The sequence below is a fragment of the Tursiops truncatus genome, chromosome 9 (genome assembly GCF_011762595.2).
Source record: "Tursiops truncatus isolate mTurTru1 chromosome 9, mTurTru1.mat.Y, whole genome shotgun sequence".
NCBI classification, from domain to species: domain Eukaryota; kingdom Metazoa; phylum Chordata; class Mammalia; order Artiodactyla; family Delphinidae; genus Tursiops; species Tursiops truncatus.
In genome coordinates this window covers 48,502,453-48,526,982 of record NC_047042.1, presented here as the reverse complement: position 1 = coordinate 48,526,982, position 24,530 = coordinate 48,502,453, and the positions used below count along the sequence as shown (strand labels likewise).

The window sequence follows — 24,530 nt, the reverse complement described above, 5'->3', positions numbered from 1 at the left end:
GGTATTTATCTTTGTCTGTCTGACTTATATCACTAAACATAATACCCTCAAGGTCCATCCATGTTGTTACATGGTAAAATTTCTTTCCTTTGATATGGCTGAATATTAATTTCATTGTATATCTATAACACAATTTCTTCATCCATTCATCCATCAGTGGACACTTAGATTGTTTCCATATCTTGCCTATGGTAAATAATGATGCAATGAACACAGGAATGCATATATTTTTAGAAGCTTATGTTTTCATTTTCTTTGGATAAATACCCAGAAGTGGAATTGCTGGATCGTATGGAAATTCTATTTTAAATTTTTGATGAAGCTCTGTACAATTTGCACCAATTTACATTCCCACCAACAGTGCACAAGGGTCCCTTTTTCTGCACATCCTCGCCAACACTGTTGTTGCTGGTCTTTTTGATAATAGCCATTCTAACAGGTGTAGGTGATCTATCAGTGTGGTTTTGATTTGCATTTGCCTGATGATTAGTCATGTTGAGCACATTATATTATACCTATTTGCATCTGCTTTTATTTGTTTAAATAAACTTTGGACGTTTGTACAGGGAACTAATAAAAATTGCTACGTGTTAGGGCCCGTGTTGGGTACAGTCAGGTGGGAAAGGATGAGATGGAGATTTCTCATTGTATATTTGTGTATAAAGTTTTGATTTGGGGATCTTGCAAATATATTATCTAGTTTAAAAATAAAAGTAATTTAAAAGTAGAGCAAAATTCATATTTCTATGTATAGCCTTTTGAAAGTAAGTATATTTGGGTATTAATATCATATGAATCAGTAATAAGTTTGTATAGTTTACAGGATATGACTAATCATCATAGAGTTTGATCTGTTAAGCTTATCCCACCAAGTAAGACAAATATATTGAGTCAGTAGTAGTTATACTCCACCTATATCTCTTCTAATTGAGTCTTAGAAGGATGATGATCAATGAGAAGTAAGCCCCTATTTCTATTAGAACAGTCTAGGAGAGCAGGGACCAGTGAGAAGATATCTTTGATTTAATAGAAGGAGTGGGAAGATCACAGAAGGAAAGTGCTGGGGGCCCTCTCCTGTTAGGGTGAAACCTCATACCGTACTCTGTGCCTTGAGCTGTCCTAACCAGGGAAGACCAGGACATCCTCAGCACCTTTTCCAGTCAAGCTACACTCAGTCTGAAGGGAGGAATCCACAGACCATTAAAAACCATTCACTGACACTGGGAGAATGTAGAGCCTCACTGATGCCATTGCTTCCTTTTCCTTTTGGCTCACGCACGCATTAAATGATGACCTCTTTTTCTTTGAACAAGGAATAAAATCTAATATTAAAGAGTACATAATTTCATTGAACATGAAAATGGACAGGGAGGGATTAAAATAGGTGGCTTATAAATTTCAGAAATTGGCTCCAAAGTTATTGTGCAAAAGTTACACTTAAAATGAAGGAAATAGATCCTTGTAAAATTCTACAGTCATGAAAAATAATCCATATTAACAAATATGTAAAGGTATGTATGCATTTATTTATTCAACAACAAAAATATTTGGAGCTCCCTCTATGTACAGGGCACTGGTTTAGGCCTAAAGGGTACAGTATTGAATTAGATAAAACCCTTAGGATCATGGAATTTAATTTACAGAAATTATACTTACTCAGATATAGGTGGAAATTACAGAGTATATTATGATCTCTAAGGATAAACAGGAAAGTATGTTTTGTATTTTTCAGTGGTGATGCTGATGATGGCATGATGATGATTACATTTAAATGATTATTATTAATTATTTATTTTTGGCTGTGTTGGATCTTCGTTGCTTTGTGTGGGCTTTCTCTAGTTACGGCGAGCTGGGACTGCTCTTCATTGTGGGGTGCAGTCTTCTCACTACAGTGGCTTCTCTTGTTTCAGGGCACGGGCTCTAGACACGCAGGCTTCAGTAGTTGTGGCATGCGGGGGCTCAGTAGTTGTGGCTTGCAAGCTCTAGAGCGCAGGCCCAGTAGTTGCGGCGCACGGGCTTAGTTGCTCTGTGGCATGTGGGATCTTCCCAGACCAGGGCTTGAACCCGTGTTCCCTGCATTATGATTATGATGATGGTGATAAATGATGATGATGCTGATAGCTTATACATATGAAGTGCTTAATATTTGTCTGACACTGGAGTAAGCTTTTTACATAGATCATGTCTTTCAATTCTCACAAGTACCTTATGTATTGGGTAAATAATTCACTCAAAATCATATAGCTAGTGGAACTAGCAAAACAGAGACTGTGCCTTAAACATTATGCAATTGTACTTTCTTTTAGAAGCCAAAACATATTCAGAGTGAAAAGAATTATTAGCTCAAGAATTTTCCGAGGTGCCTTTTGGCATATGTCTAGCCAGCTACTGTAGCCTCAGAAATTTTTGCCCTGTGTATGACATCGAGTTTTATCGTCACTTATTTTAATTGTTTTCATTTGTTGGTTGATTGGTTGATTTTTTTTGTAATCACAGCCTAGCATAACAATTTTAACTTATCAAAGGGGTGAATTTTGCTTTGTTAAAATCATATCACAACTCTGAATTATTATAACAGTGATGAATTCTAATTGTACAATCAAATAGCTTTGCTCTTTTGCTGAAGAATATGTCTCAGTTTAGTACCAGAATTTATCTGATAGAAGCTACATGAATTATGGTAGAGTGCCAAGAAGAGATAAATCAGACTCTATAAAGACTTTCTTGCAAATACCAAAATTATTAGTGATACCCCTAGAGAACTGATACCCCTAAAGAACAGGTACCAAAGAATCTTTTCAAAGAAGTCATCAAATTCAGTCTCTGTAAACTGAGTTTTCTTTAGTAAAGGTAGTTTTAGCTTGTGTCATCTCAACCTTTTCTTACAGCCAGCCTGAGACAGACGAAGTAAATGACCTACGTCACAGAGTTGTTTTGGGAATTAATGGGTCTGATTGTCTAGGTTGTGAGTAGAGCTCCTTAAATTCATAAAAAGTCCTCATGTATTGATGATGATCAGTATTTATCAACAAACACCCTCAAATCCCATTTGGAAATAATTCGATTAAATATAAATATATAAAGAATTATCCATCCTACAGACTTGGCGTAGTTACTCCGACTTTCACAGCTCTGATGGGCACAGTACAGAGAAGGAAGGGGAAGGAGTTGGTCTTGCCTTGTTGGGTGTTTTGGAATAGTATTAAAGCCTGGATGTGTCTCAATCTAAGGGAGACAAAGAAGAAAGGAGAGAAACATTTAAAGCGATATTAAATATTTTGAAAACATCATCTAAAAACTCTGATAAATACTGATATAGTTCACTGATTACTTAAGAACAGTTCAAAGACCATTGTTGCTAAATGTTTCCTTTTTATAACTAAAGTCATGTATTAACGAGGAACATACAACGAGGATGCACTTGCTCTTTAATTGCCCATGTCCAGACTTGCCTTTTCTTTTATTGTTTTAAGTAATTGTTGGAAGATTGGGTTTTCAACTGATCCTTATTTACATATATTATTTTAATATAAAAACAGATATAAGGTAGAATAAATTAATATTTGGACTTTTCCATTTGGAGCCGGGAGTCATTCAAACATTTAAAAACCATTCATTTTAATTTGATTTGACAAACGGATTAAGGGCCTGTAAACATGATACTCTATGGACAAGTTCTGCCAACATTTTGCCTGCATTCTAGGAATTGGCAGTCGAGACAAATGGTGGTGACAGTTATCAAGTTTACTTAATGAAGCCAATTTTATGTGCAAAGTGTAAGTGGATTAAGTGTCTGAGAAAAGGAGGGGTAATAAGTGAATGATGAGGGTAAACCTAGGACGTTTTCTACCTTTTCTTCTGGGAACATTTCATGGAAAGAGACACAGTAGCATAAGTGAAGGAAAAGAATTTGTGGTATTAAAGTAAGAGAGAGAAATTCCACTTAGTGAGTTCAGCTTGGCCGACTAAGAAGGCATTTATCAAATTTATATCGCAAGAACAGAAGGAACTTATAGTTAATTGGGTACACTGTCATTGATAGAAAGTCTTTAAAAATGCTTCTCAGTTATTGTGGGCAACAAACTACCCCAAATCCAGTGACTTAAAACAATGCATTTATTATTGTTTCTGAGTTCACCAGTCAATCTATCTGGGCCTGGCTCTGTTGATCTTGGTGGGTGTCACTGATTCATCTGTAGTCAGTTGATGGATCAGCTCCGGGCTGACTAGTCAGTGGGTTTCGGCTAGGGGTTGACTGTGGCAAAGTTGGTGACTTTCATCCTTTAATAGACTTGCCTGGGCTTGTTGTCAGAGTACAGCAGGGTTCTAAGAGAGTGGAAGCAAAAACAGTGTCTTAAGGCCTAGGGAAAGAACAAGCACACCATCACTTCCACTGCATTCAGTTGTGCAAAGCAAGACACAAGACAAACTCAGATTCAAAGGAAAGGACAATAGGTGCCCCCTCTTGAATGAGGGAGCTTCAGAGTCACGTGGTAAAGGGCACAGATACAAAGAAGGGCGGAAAGTTGGGGATATTTTACCATCTACCTGCATCATTGGGTGAGGATCTTGGTCTCAGTTTTGGACCGTGGAAGCCAACAGGAACAGCCTAGGGATACAGGGGAAAAGCAGCTCCAGTAGAATAAACTAGAAGGTTTTGGTGCTAAAAGCAAAACATGGGCATGTTTAGGGCACAGACTCAGGCAGTAATTTAAAAAGGTGGGAAGGGGAAGATTAGAAATCTGTATCAAAGTGAATTTGAGAGTTTCAGTAACTTGACAAACCTTCACAGCTGGTGTGGCAAAGCTGAATTGCACCAAGGAGAAAACGAGCAGCCTCTTGAAAATTAATTTTACTAAATCCGTTTACAGACGTACCAATTTCTGGAAAGCGGAAGGTTACGGGTTCTGATTATGTCCTTTTCGCACCTTACGTTAGAGAGTAGAAAGGACCCCTGCGACTTGATCACCTCTTTGAGCAGAGGGGCTCATTTTCAATAGGGTCAAACCCCATGAAGTCACAAGCTTTTATTTCTGTTCCCAACACCGGTCAGTCAGTCTGGTGAGGCTAAAAGCCAATCCTGCTAATATTTCAGAAACTGATATTATTGTGCCACTCCTAGCTCACCCTCTGGGGAAGCCTGCATTTCTTTCTAGTCTCTTCCTAATACTCGGTCTTGGAGGGCTGAGATGAGAGAGATGTCCAGAGTGAATTGGGGTACTCCTCTCCTCCCAAATTTGCTCTTGTTTTAATTCTTCTGAACATTTCATCTGAATGTGGACTTTAGAGGGGCCCCTACTGACATTTCTTTGGGTGTATGTGTTGGAATTTTTTTTCTTGGTACATTTCTCTTATGAAGGCTGAACTCCTTCTCTTTAATACCGATCAGTATTTCTCTGGCTTCTGATGTCTTTGACGGTGCCAGATGTTTCTCACATAACTTCTCATACTTTGCTATAGTTAAAAGGGTGCAGGTTATCTAGAAGGGAAGGAGTTTGCAGATGCTTTTTGAATAGCGAGGAGCACAATCACACATTTGAGAACACAAAAATCATGGGCTTAAACTATCCCCTGGAATCTAATATTTGTGTTGTTATCATGTATTTGTACAAACTACAAAACGGGTAAGTTTATGAATTCATCATACATTGGAATGGATATAAGGCAATATCATAAATGTATTTTCCTGAGGTCACAAATCATGATACTACACTCGATCAGGGGTCGTCAAACTTTTTCTGTAAAGGGCCAGGTGGTAAATATTTTAGCCTTCGCATGCAGTACTATCTCTGTGGCAACTACTCCAATGCTATTTTATAAAAATAAGCAGCAGGCTGTATTTGGCCCACAGGGCCCTGCTCTGAATCACTGTCTTTCAAACTGCACGTTGAGGCCCATTAGTGGTCAATTTAGTGGAAAGTTACCAATATTGTTCATAAAATAAATTCAAACAAACTAGAATATCAGCATACATTCCGTATAGTAAAAGGGTATTTGTCTTATGAAACACGTATATGTTGAAATCAACATGTAAAATTCATTTCTTTTTGTAGGTTCCAGTCAACAAAAATTTGAAGGTTGCTGGTCTAGAGTGTTAGAACTGGAAGTCCAGCTTTTGATAGTATAAAGAATTTAACCTCATCCAAAGAGAGGTCTGGCCTTTCCCTACCTACCTCTGGGGGTGATCTCTAAGCCCTCTGAATGTCCTGCCTGATAAGAGTGTCTGTGTACCTGGGGACTTTGGGCCGTGTCAGACAGTCTAACGGTGTGACTTACGGGGAATCTTTGAGTCATGTGGTATCAGCTTGATCTCTGGAGAGGCTGGAGACAGGACAGCCATGGGGGCAGTTGATCATGGAGCCCCGACAAAGATTCTGCATATGAAGGCTTTGGTGAGTTTCCCTGCTTGGCAGTACCCAATGCATGTCACACACTGTTTCTGAGAGAGCAGTGTTGGCCGTGATTCCACTGGGAGAAGACAATTGGAAATCTGGAACTTTCCTAGACTCTTTCCCATGCATCACTTTCCGTGGCTGATTTTACTCTGTCTCTTTAGCTGTAATGAACTGTAACTGTGCGTGTAACAGCTTTCAGTGAGTTCTGTGAGTTCTTCTAGCAAATTACTGACTCTAAGGGTGGTCTTGGGGACTCCTGAACTTGTAATTAGCATCAGAAGTGAGCGAGGTTTTGTGGACTGTGTCTTTCTAAATTCTCAGATGAGGAAACCATGGGCTAATGACATTTATAAAGGTTGTACAGCTAAGTAGTAGCAAGGCCACAGTGAGAGTATCAGCTCTGTAAGTCTCCTTATTCAGAGGCTTCTTCCTATTCCTGTGTCATCCCTGCTAACAAATGCTAACATTTGTTGAGTTTTTCTGACTTTATGCTAAGGGCTTGCTACACATTAAGTCATTTAATCCTCACAAGGACCCTATAACATTGGTACTAGGATTAGCCCCATTTTACGGTGACAAAACTATGGCTTGGAGAGCTTAGGTACATTTCCCAGGATCATACAGGTTTTTTGTTTTTTTGGGTTTTTTTGTGGTACGTGAGCCTCTCACTGTTGTGGCCTCTCCCGTTGCGGAGCACAGGCTCCGGACGCACAGGCTCAGCGGCCATGGCTCACGGGCCTAGCCGCTCCGCGGCATGTGGAATCTTCCCGGACTGGGGCACGAACCCGTGTCCCCTGCATCAGCAGGCGGACTCTCAACCACTGTGCCACCAGGGAAGCCCCATACAGGTTTTAAACGGTGAAACCAGCACTCAAAGCCAGAGACTCTGATTCCACCTGAATCTCATTTTCTCATTGCTCAGTATTGTTTCCTTGGATGTTGTACATTCCATTCTCTAGAGAGGCTGATTTTATTTCACAAGAAACCACCTAGTTACCTGGTAGATATGTACATAACAAAGAACTGAATCATATACATCTTCAGTATTTAGTACATGGCTCAGTTAACCCTTAATAAACACAGGTTGATAATGAATGAGGATAAAAGATGTAGGGTCTTCGGTTAGAATCCCATATATCTTCCTGGTTTCCCACATTGTTGTTGACATATTGGTTTTCTTCCTCTCCATGTTTTCCTCCTCTCCCTTCTCTTGTCTCTCTCTCTCTCTCTCTCTCTCTCACTGTCATAACTTGCAATATACATAAGCATGTGCGAGTGAGTTTTAGGAGTTAATCAACCTTCTAAAATTGAATTTAAAATGCTGTTGTATATGCTTCCCCCACCTCCTCCCCCCTTTGGTAAGACAATCTACTATTTTCATCTCAAAAGTGTCCATAAGCCAAAAAACAGTTAGGATTCTTTACCTTGAGAGGGAGGTTGCTTATATAATCCATATGAAAGTTCTGCCTTCAGTTTAGACCCTGTTAATGTTTCACCGCGTTGGAGGCTTGGACCCCAGTCCCATGTGCCCTCTGCTGAGCCCTGCCTACCTTCCATTCTGCGGTAATCAAACGGACCCATCTTCTCAATTGTTTCCTTCCCGTGGCTTTCCCCATTATCACAATCACTCAGAGACTTCTCCTCCTTTCACCGGTTTTCCTTCCTGGGCCGAGGGCTCCCCACTGCCATTTCCTGACCACCACCGGACTGCCTTCACTCACCCACGTTCGAAGTTCAAGCTGCTCTCTTTTGCCATCCTCTCTCCCTGCATGTAGTCACCTGCTAGCCTTGCTTCTCCCTTGATGACATCAGAGACCTTGCCTCCACCCTTCCCCCTAGTCTCCCGCCAACCTAAGATGATGAGGTGACTTTTGACACTCCCACCTTAGAATTTCTCAATCTCCTTAACCCCAGTGATTACAATACTAGTATTGCCCATGATACCCTTCCATTATACAGGCCTACTTTGTGCCATGCCATTTAAGGTATTCAAATACTAGTATTTTTGTTGGTATGTTACCAGTTTGGGATATTAATAATTTCTATCTTGAACTATGCCCAGAAAGTATTAAAAATATGAACAAAGTAACACTGTACTTTTTAATGCAAAATCAATCCATGGTGTTAAAAGTCAAGATTGTTGTTGCTGTTAGGGGAACGGCATGACTGAAAGGGGGACAGGAAGAAGCCTTCTGGAATGCTGGGTATAGGTTGAGGTCCCTAATTACACAATTGTTTTCACTTTGTGAAAATTTTTTGTGCTGTATACTCTTATGATATGTACTCTTTTTGCCATCACATAGCAAATATGTGATACCTTTTAAGCTATCTAAAAGGTATTGTTTTTGTCTTCATTCTAATTTCTCAGGTTACTAGTGAGTTGAGAATCTGATGTTCTAGTCGTTTGGGGTTCCCCAAAGACAGTTTGTCCCATGCTTCCTGAGGTCCATGAGAGGATCTTAAAAACATGTGGGGAGAGACACTAAGAAGGAGGAGTGTGGTAGGGGGATTGTAGGAGTTGAAGAGAGCAATGAAGGGTGGGAGGTCATTACCTTGTCTAACTCCCAGACTGTCTCTCAGGCTGATTACTGTTGCACTTCACTCTCCTCCTCTTCTTATTCTAAGCCTGCTGCATTGTCAGGGGCCAGACCTCTGGTGCTCTTAGATGATTTATTTAAACCAGGACTTTATTCCTCAGTCACGGAAGCCACAAGGTCAAAGAGACTTCAGGCCTGAACCCTGACCCTCTTTCAGGCGGAGCAGCATCTGGGGCAGAATGTACAATATAATGACAACCACGTGCTGCTTTGTGAAAAATTACCAACTGAAACATCAAAATTCCAGTATTGTTCTTTTGCTGCAGGATTGCAGTCACTACTTTGTTTCCTTCATCTTTTCTTTCACTTTATCTCTGCCAGCACTGGCTTATCTTAAAATTCTTTCCCCTTCAATCCCAAGCTTGTGAATTTTTCAGGCCTTTGTCTTTCTTTCTGTCCTTTATAGAAATACTGCTGTTCATCCACCTTCTCCTTTATAGTCCCTCTACTTTTCCCAATATTTTTTCCCCACATTTTGAACTTCTTTGCCTCTATCCAGCCGGGCCCAGGTAGTCACCCATTTTAAGCATCATACTTGTATTACTCTGACATCAGATAATTTCATACTGTCCTTTAAGAGTTAGACAAAAATCACTCAGGCCCCGTGGGAAGTCGATCCCCATGTATGTGAATTCCTGAGGCTTACTTTCGCAAGTCACCTCTGGTTCTGCGTTCTACCCAATTATCCCTCCAGCTCCCTCACATTCCACTTTGGGCCAGCATTCTCTTCTCTGAGTCTTTTCTTCATTTCCCCAAAACTGTTCTCCCAGGGCATTTCTTTTTTTTTTTTTTTTTTTTTTTTTTGGTGGTACGCGGGCCTCTCCCGTTGCGGAGCGCAGGCTCAGCGGCCATGGCTCACGGGCCCAGCCGCTCCGCGGCATGTGGGATCTTCCCGGACCGGGGCACGAACCCGTGTCCCCTGCATCGGCAGGCGGACTCTCAACCACTGCGCCACCAGGGAAGCCCTCCCAGGACATTTCTGTATGTAGCAAATATTATCCATGACTTGAGTGAAGAGGAGTTTATAAGATAAAAGAAGAAACAACCTCAAGTGAAGTATCAGGTATCTCTGGTACTGTCTTTCCACCATATTTCTCTCCAAGCCTTGCTATCCAGTTTCCGGGATGATGACGAGGTGTGGAGAAGCCCTGACTAATTTTGGCAAAGCCCTTTGCTGCAGGGGGGTTCTTTTACTTCTCGCCTGGATTCTCCACTACATCGGTTGCCAACTTTCTGTCTTTTCTTCAAGAGTCCAGCCTTATTTCAACCGGCCATCTTGCGGGCAAATGTCCTACCATTTTATTCAGTAGGAGAGTTTGAGAACAGCAGATGTACACTCCCCTACTTTTTCTCCTTTCTACATGAGAATGTGTCAAATTCATCTTTCTTGATCCCTCGCTTTTCTGATGGAGAAGCAAATATTTTCCTTTTTTTGCTAAGCCTATCTTCTTGAGCTCTGTTATCCCTGGATCTCCTAGGACCTAAGTCTATAAAGTATGCCATATCTTAGATTTTTCTTTCTCTCCCCTGATTGATTTCTTCTTTTCTGCCTAAAAGTGTGACTTGGATTCTCTACCCAAATTGATTAACAACAATCATAATGGTAAAACTTCACTAAAAGGAGAAACTTGCCCTTGTTCTGCTTCCTGTCAGAGCAAGACTCTCCATGCTTTTATTCAATTTCCCACATTTTAGAGCATTGCCTGTATCATTGCCTGACTCCATTCCTTACTAATTTCTCATTCTTTGAGTAATCTTCGAAATCTTGCAATTTCACTTCCATTCTCACTAACCACTTTCTCCACATGACTTTCTTTTTTTTGAAATCTGTTTCTGTTTTATGAAAGTAAGTGCAACTTGTGAAAAGTGAAAGAAAAACTACTTTGATAAGCCCAAAGTCTTCTCTTCCATACACATACTTGTTCTGAAAATTCAAGATGAAACAACTTCCCTATGTCGAATCAAAACTGCCAGGCATTGAACCTTCTCTGGGCACTAGACAAATCTTATGCTTTCTCAATTCAAATCAGAAGAAAGGTGTAAACTCAGCTCCTATCCTCCAGGCTCACCTGTGACTTTTACTCTAGGTAGACCATAATGAATCACATGTTTAACTGGATACCTGAAATGTTGCATAGAAGGTCATTCCTTTCCAATTCACTTTTTTTTTTAACAGGTACTTGTTGGTTATCTTTTTTTAAACATCTTTATTGGAGTATAATTGCTTTACAATGGTGTGTTAGTTTCTGCTGTATAACAAAGTGAATCAGCTGTACATATACATATATCCCCATATCTCCTCCCTCTTGTGTCTCCCTCCCACCCTCTCTATCCCACCCCTCTAGGTGGTCACAAAGCACTGAGCTGATCTCCCTGTGCTTTGTGGCTGCTTCCCACTAGCTAGCTATTTGACATTTGGTAGTATATATTAGTCCATGCCACTCTCACTTCGTCCCAGCTTGCCCTCCCCCCCCCCATGTCCTCAAGTCCATTCTCTATGTCTACATCTTTATTCCTGTCCTGCCCCTAGGTTCTTCATAACCATTGTTTCTTTTTTTTTTTTAGATTCAATATATATGTGTTAGCATAGGGTATTTGTTTTTCTCTTTCTGACTTACTTCACTCTGTATGACAGTCTCTAGGTCCATCCACCTCACTACAAATAACTCAATTTCGTTTCTTTTTATGGCTGAGTAATATTCCATTGTATATATGTGCCACATCTTCTTTATCCATTCATCTGTTGATGGACACTTAGGTTGCTTCCATGTCCTGGCTATTGTAAATAGAGCTGCAATGAACATTGTGGTACATGACTCTTTTTGAATTTTGGTTTTCTCAGGGTATATGCCCAGTAATGAGATTGCTGGGTCATATGGTAGTTCTATTTGTAGTTTTTTAAGGAACCTCCATACTGTTCTCCATAGTGGCTGTATCAATTTACATTCCCACCAAAAGTGCAAGAGGGTTCTCTTTTCTCCACACCCTCTCCAGCATTTATTGTTTCTAGATTTTTTGATGATGGCCATTCTGACTGGTGTGAGGTGATACCTCATTGTAGTTTTGATTTGCATTTCTCTAATGATTAGTGATGTTGAGCATTCTTTCATGTGTGTGCTGGCAATCTGTATGTCTTCTTTGGAGAAATGTCTATTTAGGTCTTCTGCCCATTTTTGGATTGGGTTGTTTGTTTTTTTGATATTGAGCTGCATGAGCTGCTTGTATCTCTACATGACTTCCCAACTGCCAAATCCAGGGCATTTAAATTCTCATCCCTTGTGACCTTCTCTATCATTGGAATCTGCTTTACACTCAAAGTCCTTTCCTCCTTTGATCTTGAAATCTCACCCGTCATGCTCCTCCAGCTGCCTCTGCCTCTTGGAGCTTTTCCAGCTTCTTTATTAGCAACTCTTTCCAGGCTCTTATACACAGACATGCCATGACCCCTGCCTTTCACACTTGTCTCTCTACGCCTCTTCATGAGGAATCTCACTAGTGATCCAATAATACACTTCCTTTTTCAAAAGCCTTCAATGGCCCTATATTATCTGCTGATAGAAGTAGAAACTACTCAGCTTGGCTTCAAAGTGCCACACCACACCTTTTGAATCCACCATGTTATATTTTCCTCCCATTGTTTTTCTGTATATACCTATCCAGGGGACCGCTGGCTGATAGCTAAGTATGCCTTAAGCTTTTCTGTCTCCCAGTCATTACATATGCCATTTACTCTGTCTGAAACCCTGTATTCCCTCCCTATCTCTCCCCTGTCCAGATAGCCCCAAGGCTAGAATGCAGGCTGAGCAAGGGTTCAGCCTGGGTTATTAAAATAAGAAACTTGCTTAACAACTAGCCTTTCTTAATATATTATTCTTAAAGAACAAGTTAGCTTTTTCTCTCTCTAATCTCTTAAATAACTCTCCACTTTCAGAAGAGAAAAAATGTAAATTCTGTTCTATTTTTGGAAGATATTAGAAAGGAAGTCTATTCTTCTATGGATTAAGAATTTGAATAGAAAAAAATAGCATTTTTTAGGTAAGAAAGGTAAAATAACATTAGAATGATGTTCCTCTTGTTTTTGTTTCATTTTGTTTTCTAACTATTTAAATTGCACATTTTGCTGTGTGCCAGAGCATTGAACTCTGTATTACAGGGGAGGCCATGGGTGGTATACAGTTCATGACTATGTCAGGGACAGCATGATCATACTGTTGGCTGGTTTGGCTTAGACAGTAGGAAACATCTGGTAGTTTCCTGATATTTATCAAGACAGAACTGTGTTTCCTTTAAAAACAGCTTCACATGAACAATGTACTACTTAATAGCAGAGGAATTTTATAACACAAGTATAGAAAACAAGAATGCAACTATTAAGTATAGAGCTTAGTTTCAACAGTGCTAACCAAAAAGTTAACTATACTCAAGAAATACATCAATATTTATATTCTTAGTAACATATCTTTACTAAAATGATGGACCTTCTGATTTTCTTTTCTATAGCTAACTTCTACCTCCAGTTAAATTGAGACATTGAAGCAAATGAACAGGACTGTGTTGTCCCAACCATACCCTGCCTTCTTCCCAGGGCCCCTGACCAATATTTACACGATAGGGGCTGGCACTATAGAAGGTGTTTTGTCATGGTGCTTCCACCAGCCCTTCCTCATCTGCAGAGACCTCTCGCTACACAGAGATGCTGCTGCTCTCCTCCCTCTCTGTCATTCTCTCTTGCTTCATCCCACTGTAAAGAGTACCTTTTGAAAGCTTTTTGATCCAGAATAGTATTCTTTCTACTGAAGAGAATATCAGACAACCAGTCTTGGATAGTGGTGCAAATTTTGGTTGTATGTATATTTTTTAAATGTAAAGTTCAAATGTGTTACAAGCCAATTCCAGATGAATTTGGGAGGAAGAAACAGACTTGAAATCTGAAACAGTTTAGAAAAATGAATGAGGTCTGGTATTTCTGCTTGAATTCTGCAGCTTTCAAAACCTGGGTTCCAAAGTCCACATCTTTCAGCTAAGGAATCTTCAAGTGGATGACTTTGCCTAACATTTCTACTTTCCTATAAACCTGTGATGAATATCTAAATGCTGTCTTGCTTCTGATCTGTACATCAGAAGATTAGACTAAATAACTAATAGTTATGGTTCCAGAGTTAGCAAATATATCAACCCTCTATGCTTGGCCCAAAGTAGACATTGCTAATCAATCACAGGGCACTCTCCTACTGAGCTAGAACAGGTTTCATAATCCTTTCCAATAGCACTGCAGGTTTACTAATCAATTGGAATTGACGTGACAGATTAAACCTATTTGCCTTCCCAGGGTCAGACTTCTCTAAACATAACAGATATAACAATCGTTTGGGCAAAACTCATTAATCACTTTTCAAAAGAAATGTTAAAAAACTACCTTGGCAGCCCCTCTTTTCTGTTTTGTACGTGGCCATTTTAGGAGATGAATAACTGCAGGTGATCTGATTCCTCCCTTATCTTTCTTTTCCAACAGTGCCCTAAAACTTTATCTCATCCAGACTCCTGAGTACCTCATTCTCAGGTCCTCACAACTGAGCTATTTTTGCCAAAACCTCTCCAATAATTGCCCCTCCACACTGTATAAATGTGCTGTCAGGTTTTCCTTAGCCTAAAGTAAGCAAGCAAAAACATAAACTTTTCACCGGTTTGACTCTCTCCTTAGACTAGTATCTTGTAACTTTTTTCTTCCTTTAACCACAACATTCTTCAAAGACCGAGCTGCTTTCATCAATCTCTTCCTAATCCCTTGCAAGGGAATTTGCGATGTCCTTTCCTCTCCCTGTGGCTCCTCAGAAGCATTCTTGACGTGCTTCCTTTCCTTGGCTTCTCTGGCCCTGCACAAATTACATTCATCTTTGCTTGTCTTTTGTTTGTTTGTTTGTTTCCTTCCTTAACATTTTATATACCTCCCAAGATTTTAGCCTTGACTTTCTTCTCTTCCATTTCTCTACTTATGCTTCTCTTTGGAAAAGTCAGCTGTGAAATTTTCAGCTCCCGTCTCTTGGAGTGTGACTTTTAAATTAATAAGAACACCCCAGGCCTCTTTCCAAGATGCTAGATCCGTGTTTTCAAATCGCCTTCTAAGCGTTAAATAGTGACTCCCTTTTTGTGATTACCTTCAACCTTCAAGAGAGTTTTCAGCCTGAATTTTCATCTGCTGCATGTTCCATGTATCACATTTTGTTGCTGTCTTTCAGTATGTTTTCTGGGCCCATTCTTCCAGTTGTCATTGTCAGCTTTTTTTTTTTAATAAATTATTTATTTACTTATTTATTTATTTTTGGCTGTGTTGGGTCTTCGTTGCTGTGCACGTGTTTTCTTTAGTTGCGGTGAGCGGGGACTACTCTTCGTTGCAGTGCGCGGGCTTCTCATTGTCGTGGCTTCTCTTGTTGTGGAGCACAGGCTCTGGGCACAAGGGCTTCAGTAGTTGTGGCACATGGGCTCAGTAGTTGTGGCTTGCAGGCTCTAGAGTGCAGGCTCAGTAGTTGTGGCGCATGGGCTTAGTTGCTCCACGGCATGTGGGATCTTCCTGGGCCAGAGCTCGAACCCGTGTCCCCTGCATTGACAGGCAGATTCTTAGCCACTGCACCACCAGGGAAGCCCTGTCATTGTCATCTTGATTGAGGCCTTTATCACCCCAAAACAGGAAACCTAAAATAATTATATCCCGATTTCATGTTCCAGCTTCTACAGTCTCTTTCCCTAAAGCCACCCTGCATAAGGCCCTGAGGTTTGTCATCTTAACCACTGTTTTGATACCATATGACCCTCACTGAAAACCATCATAGGAATACTCTTATCTTTTGAGTGGGGACTGGGCTCCTTATCTGACAGCCCAGTGCCTCTGTGACCCTATTTTTAAAGCTTGTGCTCATGTCAAGCAGGTTATTTACCAATTTCAAAATTCACCTTGATCTTTTCTTATGAATTTATGCCTTTGTTTTGCCATTTTCAATATCTGGAATAATTTCCTCTACTTCTGTATTCCACCTGGTAAAATTCTCCTCAACCTTTAACACCCAAGTTAACCTCCATATTCAACTTGAAGTAGAGGTGTAGTTGAGTCTAGGTGGGATGCTGACCAAGAAAAAAATAAGGAGGCAGTTGGGAGATATCTTAGGAGGTACGTGAGATTTACGTCCAATCTAGACATATGGATGGTAACTAAACCATGGAATTGCTTAGGGGGAAGCGTGAAAGCAGAAAAGAGCCTAGGTTTGGTCCGGAGGAAAGCCAAGAATTACTTCCAGGGTAGAAGAGAAAGAGCGTGTAAAGGACACCAAGAAGCTATGGCCAAACATAGGGGAAAAGCCAGGAGAATGTGCTATAGCACATCAAGAGAAGAAAGTGTCTTAAGAAGGAGATACATTCAACATCGTCAGATGCTACTGAGAAATCAAATAAGATGAAAACCTAAAAGAAAAATTCCATTTAGTAACATGGAGGTCACTAGGGACCTTGATGAAAGCTGTTTGGTGGAAGTGGTGGGCGTTCAAGCCAAATTAGAGTGCTGACTGGTGATGATGAAATGAGAATTGGAAACAGCAAAATATGCACAATGTTGTTGACAAGCCTGTTGTAGCTGAAGGGGAATGAGTGATGAGGTAAGAGTTTTAGTTTTTTTCTCTGAGAGAGGCTTGAGAGAGCTTAAAAGCAATTGACAATATTCAGGCTTAAGGGAAAATTAGAAACTATTGCAGAGAAAAAAATTTTTGATTGTGTAAAGTTCCTGGGAAGGTGGGAGAGGGTAGCCTCTCAGTCACAGCTGGGAGATGTTGAATTTTACAGGGAGGAGGACCATCTCCTCTCTCGCCAAAAGAGAGGGTGGAGATGGGTGAAGAGAGAAGGGATGTTTGGTGATTTAGAGATGGAGGAAATGTTACCTGGTGGCACCTACTTTCCCTCTGAGAGACTAGGTAATATGAACTACTAACACCAAGGACAATGTGGAAAGTAGCAGGGATGGAAGCTCCAGGAAAATGGAAAAGGTTTAAAACAGTCACTGCTGAGTAATGTGACTGCAGAATTATATGGGGGAAAAAAAAGGTATTGGAATGCCAACAATGAATATAAGCAAGTAGAGAATCAATAAGTGGGTTTATCCAAGACTGGTATTTTGCAAGACCCATGAGATCAAAATATAAGGACATAAATATATTATTGAAATGTTGCATAATGGAATATCTCCATTCTAGTTAAGAGGAAAACAAAGAGAAGCAGAAGGCTAGTATATTTTTTAAAAAGGAGTTGTAAATGGATTGCTGGTCCTGAGGAGAGGCAAGAAGGGTCTCAGATGTCTTATCTGATTACCCAGCTAGAAGCTCTCTTCAAGCAACCCCACTTAATCACAGTTGTTGATAGGCTAAACATAAGTGGAAAGAATAACGTCGTCCACCATGTACCACCATATTTCAGTATGGTGTCCTAGCTTCCTGATGCGTGCTGAGAGCACAGTAGACATAGCCACACACTTGACCTTGCTCATGATAGGTGCTCAATAAATATTTGTTGAATGAGTGAATAAAGGAAGCAAGGAAGGAAAGGAGAGAAAGTAAGGACAATGTACTTTAGTTTGGCCTTGAGTCACAGGTTATTTTGTCAGCACACATCTTACTGATGCCACTTCCTTTTCTTGCTACTTTAAGAGTTAGTGGAAGGTATTTTAGTCTTTTACTGATCAGAAGATTGAAGCATTAGATTGAATCACTCAAACTCGCAAAGCAAATGTTTTATTTGTTCATTAAACATACTTGGGTGATTTCTTAGTCTGAGGCAGAAAGTTGTGAAATTTTCCGGTAATGACGATTCTATCTAGAGAGCAAGTCTGGGAATGAGTCATCAGCCTGTCTGGACAGCATCAGACCATTATTTACGTGCATAGACCCTGTGGCTATGCCTGCAGCTGACTCTGAATGGTAACTGCTTTTCCAGTTCTTTTTAGTTTCCTTCTTTAAGAAGAAAACAATTGGACGTAACAGGAAAGAACTACATTGAACATCACCATTAAGAGAATGTCTTTTTGACTTTGTTGTTGGTGACATGAATGCTCTTCTTATTAGACTAATAATTAGCTATCTGCTAAAATATGAATTTTCATTTTTACCTCTGAATCCATAAAGAATACAAGTGAATCTGATTTACTTCCTTTATATATTTTATTATGATTGTACTGATATCTTTCAGTCCAGCCTGTCTATCTTAAATTTATTTTACCCTCTTTTGTATTAAGGATATTTCATGTAGTGTCAAAGTGGTTAGTGAAAAGTTTAAAATTTCTTAAAAATAAACAACTGTAAACTAGATTGTGCATGCTATTTCTTTTTTTAAAATTTTATTTATTTTTGGCTGCATTGGGTCTTCGTTGCTGCTCACGGGCTTTCTCTAGTTGCGGTGAGCAGGGGCTACTCTTAGTTGCGGTGCGTGGGCTTCTCATTTTGGTAGTTTATCTTGTTGCGGAGCACGGGCTCTCGGCGTGCAGGCTTCAGTAGTTGTGGCACGTGGGCTCAGTAGTTGTGGCGCACGGGCTTAGTTGCTCCACGGCATGTGGTATCTTCCCGGACCAGGGCTCAAACCCGTGTCCCCTGCATCGGCAGGTGGATTCTTAACCACAGCGCCACCAGGGAAGTCCTGTAGTGCTATGTCAATGACAGTTCAGAGTCAATATCTGTTGTTTTATTACTGAATTAAATGAATTTATCACTTGCCCAGATAATGTCTGACCATTAAAGTAGCAGATCTGTTTTACAGAACATATCAAAGTTTGTGTACATAATGCCTAATGGACTAATTGAGGTTAAAAATATTATGTCCTAGGGGTAGAACTTTGCTCTCTCCCCCCATCCCATTACTAATTCTTCATCATAGGAATCATCATCATCAGGGACCTCAAGGCTACTGCCGTCACCAGCAGGTGATGTTGATTGCCTTCTTTTATAAAGGCCTCATGACAAAAGTGGTGTCATATACAACCCCTCAAAAGGACAAATTCTCCCCAGTGCTTTTTTGCGGTCAACTAATTATCAGGAGGTTTCCAGAGTTCTAAAGAAGAGTTAGTGTGCTGTGCTATAAAGGGAATGAGGAAAAGATTTGGAGTCAGAGTGGTTTAGATTCAAATCCTGGATGTACTCTGTATTTGCTTGATTTTGAGAAGACTATTTTGGCTTCTTTAATCTCAGTCTCCTCATTTGTAAATCAGGGATAAGAATAGCTACATGATATGGTTCATTCATTCATCTATTTCTTAGGTATCTATTCTATGCCCTGGGAGCCAGGTAAATAGTTGGTGGCTTTGTGAAACCTATGATTTAATAAAGACTTCAAGCAAATGATTTCAATTTGAGTGGCAGTACATGAGTTGTTGAAGAGCTGGAAGTCTGGAGTCAGTCTACCTGGGTTCAAAACTTTACCACTTACTAGCTACGGCACTTTAAATTGCCTAATCTCATGTTGACTCAGTCTGCTTATCCATAAAATGGGGGTAATATTAGTATCATATCACAGGGCTGTAGGGAGGATATAAATTATTACGGATAAAGGTGGGTTTCTTTTTCCTTCTGATGAGAGAACTGAAGTTCAGTGAATGTGAAATAGGAGTTAGGAGTAATTCATAACTCTTAAGATAACTTCTTAAGAAAGAAAACCTCTTACCCTTCCGGCACCTAAAGAGAAGCAGAGAGATATTGCACTTCTTTAAATTGGTTTTTGATTTTTTAATGTCTGTATTGGGAAACATTATGGGACACTAAGGTCCAGTTGGAACTACTGTGCCACCACCAAATGCCTGTGCTTTAGTGACATCTGATGCTGCAAGTAAAGTCCCAGCTGCATTCAGGTGGACACATAAACTAGGACAAGATGAAAGGGACCCTGACGCGCAGAACACATAAAATACATACAGGCTCACCCTCTCTCAGAAACGCACACAGTCACACCATCAGAAACTTGTATTTTTGCTGTAAAGCTTTTCAGTCAGTGAAAATAGGAAGGCATTATCCATTCTTTAGAAAGGAAGAAAAGAGTAATAATGTTTAAAAATAATTTTATGACCAAAAAAATCTCTCTTTTCCTGTACTAAAGTGTTTAGAACATGATTAAATTTCACAACCAAATATAATGAGAATTTTTTAAAAATGTAGGGATCCAAGAACAACAACAAAAAAAGAACATCTACTGAACATCTAATTTTTGGCAGGATAAAAGTTAATATTATATCATAAATTTTCACAACATGTAGTTACTTGTAGCATTTCTGGCAAGGCAAAATAGAGACCTGTGTAATTCTTTATTTTTGTAAACTCTTTTGTAGTGCTTACTTTGTACCAAGCACTGTTCCAGAAGCTTTATGACTAATGTTCCACAATTGAGTAGGAAGTTAGCATTGGTTTTTTGTAGACTCCTTTGATTAAATTTATGATTTCTCTTCTACTCCTACTTTGATGGGAAATCCTTAACATTAATGGGTATAAATTTTTGTCAAATGCTTTGTCTGCATCTATTAAATGGATCATATAACATTTCTCTTTCATTTTGTTAATATGCACGGTTGATTTTCTATTGTCAATCCAACTTAGCATTCCTGGGATAAATCTCATTGGTCATGATGTATTATCTTTTTTATACATTGTTAGATTAAATTATCTAATATTTTGCTAACATTTTGAATATATGAGTTCATGAGGGATATTGGTCTATAGTTTTCTTCTCCTATAATGTCTCTCTCAGGTTGGTATCAGGCTTAGGCTGGTCTCCTGAAATGAGTTCAAAACTGTTCCACTTTCCTTTGTTTTCTGAAAATGTCCATGTTGCATTGCTATTATTTCATTCTAAATATTTAATGGAATTAACGAGTGGAGATAGCTGAACCCTATGTTGTCTTTATTTACGGTAGTGAATTCAGTTGTTTTAGTATAGTGGTTCTTAAGTTTTAGCATGTACCACAATCACCTGGTAGGCTTGTTAAACCCCAAATTGCTGAGCCCCCTTCCAAGATTCTGTGGGTATAGCGTGAGGCCCCAAATTTGCATTTCCCATAAGTTCCCTGGAGCTACTGCTGCTGCTGATCTTCCAAGCACACTTTGAGAACCACTGCTTGAATAATGAGAGGGCTGTCGATCCTATTCTGCTGCTGCTGGCCGATAGGAATGGTTACTTTAAAGTCCCAGTCTGATCATTTAACATCTGTTCCATGCCTGGGTTTTCATCTATTGACTGTTGATTCTTGACAATGTGTTTTCTTGCTTTTTCATGCATAGTGTAATATTTTTTTATTGAATGCTGGTCATTGTGCGTAAAAGAGGTAGTGTGGGGTATGGCGTGTTGGAGAATTTTGGTCAGTTCTCCTCACCCTTAGACACAAAAGGTCTTAAGTTTCCTGCATCTCGTTGTGGGTCCCTCTCAGCTCTCCTGCCCCTCCCTCTGGGGTAGACCATCACTGCCTCATATTTGATGCAAGGCCCAGACTGCAGGAGGCTTTTTCCTGGCCCTCCTGCTCTACTCTCTGACTTAACCCTACTTCCCAGTGGAGAGGGTGAGGGTTGTCTCTCTCAGTCCTTCTTTACGCCCTTAATGAGGCTTTGCGTTGGCCGCGGTGGTGACTTGTGGGACCTAACATGCCTGGCTGCGTTCACAGGATGGATCTCAGGCAATACGATGGCGTGAATTTTTGCGTATAATATATGCATATATAGGATTATTTTTAAATGCTTGAGATATTGGGAAACTACACTCATTTGACAAGAACACCTCCCTTATGGGAAGAATAGGAAAGGGGAAAGGAGTTGTGTCTAGAATTGAGACACTTAAACCAGGGAGGGACTGGCTGGCTTCAGTGGGTTATAGGAGCCTGACATCAGTGCTATCCAAATGAAGCAAACACGAAAATCTCATTTAAGAGAGAAATAGAAAATTGGATAGAGATGGGAGGGGCAAGATCTTGGGGGACAGTGTGCCTTTAAAAGGCATAGGGCTGTTGGACCACGTAAAACTTTTTGGTTTTTTAATTTATTACGTGTGAGTCATGGCCAGATTCTCGGACACAAAGCAGCACTCACTGGAGATGTCACAGATAGTGTTGTGATTGAATGGATTCAAGAGCTCTGAACTAACAACAGGGGCATTGCACATCCCTGCAAGGCCCTGCCAACTGTAACAGTGTGTAACATGGTGTTCTTGATCAAAACTGCTTCAACAGGTTAAAAAATGCCTCACATTTGCTCACAAATTATAATTCTTATAACAGTCCTATAAAGTAGGAGTTACTAGTCACGTTTTACACATTAAAACAAACACATTACCAGCAAAGGAAACACTAAATAAAACAAAAAGACAACACTCAGAATGGGAGAAAATATTTGCAAACGAATCAACAGACAAAGGCTTAATCTTCAAAATATATAAACAGCTTGTGCAGCTCAATATTAAAAAAAAAACAACCCAATCAAAAAATGGGCAGAAGACCTAAATAGACATTTCTCCAAAGAAGACATACAGATGGCCAAGAAACACATGAAAAGCTGCTCAACATCACTAATTATTAGAGAAATGCAAATCAAAACTACAGTGAGGCATCACCTCACACCAGTCAGAATGGGCATCATCAGAAAATCTACAAACAACAAATGCTGGAGAGGGTGTGGAGAAAAGGGAACCCTCTTGCACTGTTGGTGGGAATGTAAATTGATAACAGCCACTATGGAGAACAGTATGGAGGTTCCTTAAAGAACTAAAAATAGAATTACCATATGACCCAGCAATCCCACTACTGGGCATACACCCAGAGAAAACCATAATTCAAAAAGACACATGCACCCCAGTGTTCACTGCAGCACTGTTTACAATAGCCAGGTCATGGAAGCAACCTAAATGCCCATCGACACACGAATGGATAAAGAAGATGTGGTACATATATACAATGGAATATTACTCAGCCATAAAAAGGAACAAAACTGGGTCCTTTGTAGAGACGTGGATGGACCTAGAGACTGTCATACAGAGTGAAGTAAGTCAGAAGAGAAAAACAAATATCGTATATTAACGCATATATGTGGAATCTAGAAAAGTGGTACAGATGAACCAGTTTGCAAGGCAGAAATAGAGACACAGATGTAGAGAACAAATGTATGGACACCAAGAGGGGAAAGTGGGGAGGGGAGGTAGTGGGATGAATTGAGGACTGGGATTGACATGTATAAACTAATATGTATAAAACAGATAACTAATAACCTGCTGTATAAAAAATAAAATAAAAAAATTCAATAAAACAAAACAAAATAAAACAAAAACACATTACAACCAAAATGGAGGGTCTTCAGTATACATACCATATCCAAGCACAAATATCCAGTGTAAGACCAAAAAAACCTTTATAGCAAAAGACTTTATAGCAAGATGAGTTAGCTTAACTCTTATGTTTTTTCTCCTTTGCCACCATTGTTTCTTTGCAGGCTTCAGATGTCCTAGATTGGACACTTCCACTTTATACTAATATCATTCATCTTTATAGTTTTGCATTGCCTTTGCTTATTATTATTATTTTTTTTTAAAGAACTCAGCTTTTTATTGAACGTGCTACTCAAGGTTTAGTCAAAAAGACCAAAGCCCATGTCATCATCAGACTCTTCAGATTCTTCTTTCTTTGCCTCTACTTTCTTCTCCTCAGCTGGGTCAGCAGTAGTGGAGGGGGCAGGACCTCCTGCTGGTGTAGCACCAGCTGCTGGGGCAGGTCCACCTGCCCCCACATTGCAGATGAGGCTCCCGATGCTGACATTGGCCAAAGCCTTTGCAAACAAGCCTGGCCAGAAAGGTTCAACATTTACACGGGCTGCTTTAATGAGGGCATTGATCTTATCCTCCGTGACCGTCACCTCATCGTCGTGTAGGATGAGGGCCGAGTAGATGCAGGCGAGCTCCGAGACGGAGGCCATGGTGCAGGCGAGGGCTAGGCAGGGTCTGTCGGGCGCAGTGCTAGTCGCCGGATGAAGTGAGGGCCTCACCCCAACGCGGCCTTAGCTTCCTCGGAAGGACCGAGCACCTTAGCGGAAGCTGAGGAAAAGCTCTTTTGCTTATTTTTGTTGTTTTGTAGAACGGTTCATTTTGGAAATTACATCCTGGCTTGTCTGCACTGAGGAGAGAAAGGAAAGGGAGCTGGTTTGTTCACGCTGTGCCCGCGGGCGCTCACCTAGTGCTAGGCTGGACCATTGAGAGATGCTGCAAGCCCTGTGGGGTGAGGCATTTATTAAGAAATTCTTCCTGGAGAATGCATGGGACAAAAAAGACTGCTCTTTCTTCCCCTGCCCAGGGCTAGTCTCTTGCAAAAGCATATGTGAAAATGGTTGAAAAGGATCCAGTGCTATTAAAGTGTGCCAGATATTACATTTTTAGCGTAGCTCCCAGTTCAGTCTAAAAAAGAGCATAGTGTGGTTTATACATAACAGAGTCCCTTAAAAACAAGAGAAAATTTGATAATAGCGGAGAAAACCTAAACGCTGTGCACTGAATGAAG

At 40.2% G+C, this 24,530-nt stretch overlaps 1 pseudogene; it reads right to left on the bottom strand.

The window, feature by feature from the left end:
- Positions 1-23,592: 23,592 nt before the first annotated feature.
- On the bottom strand, positions 23,593-24,081 carry LOC101333655 (large ribosomal subunit protein P1 pseudogene; annotated as a pseudogene).
- Positions 24,082-24,530: the final 449 nt, after the last annotated feature.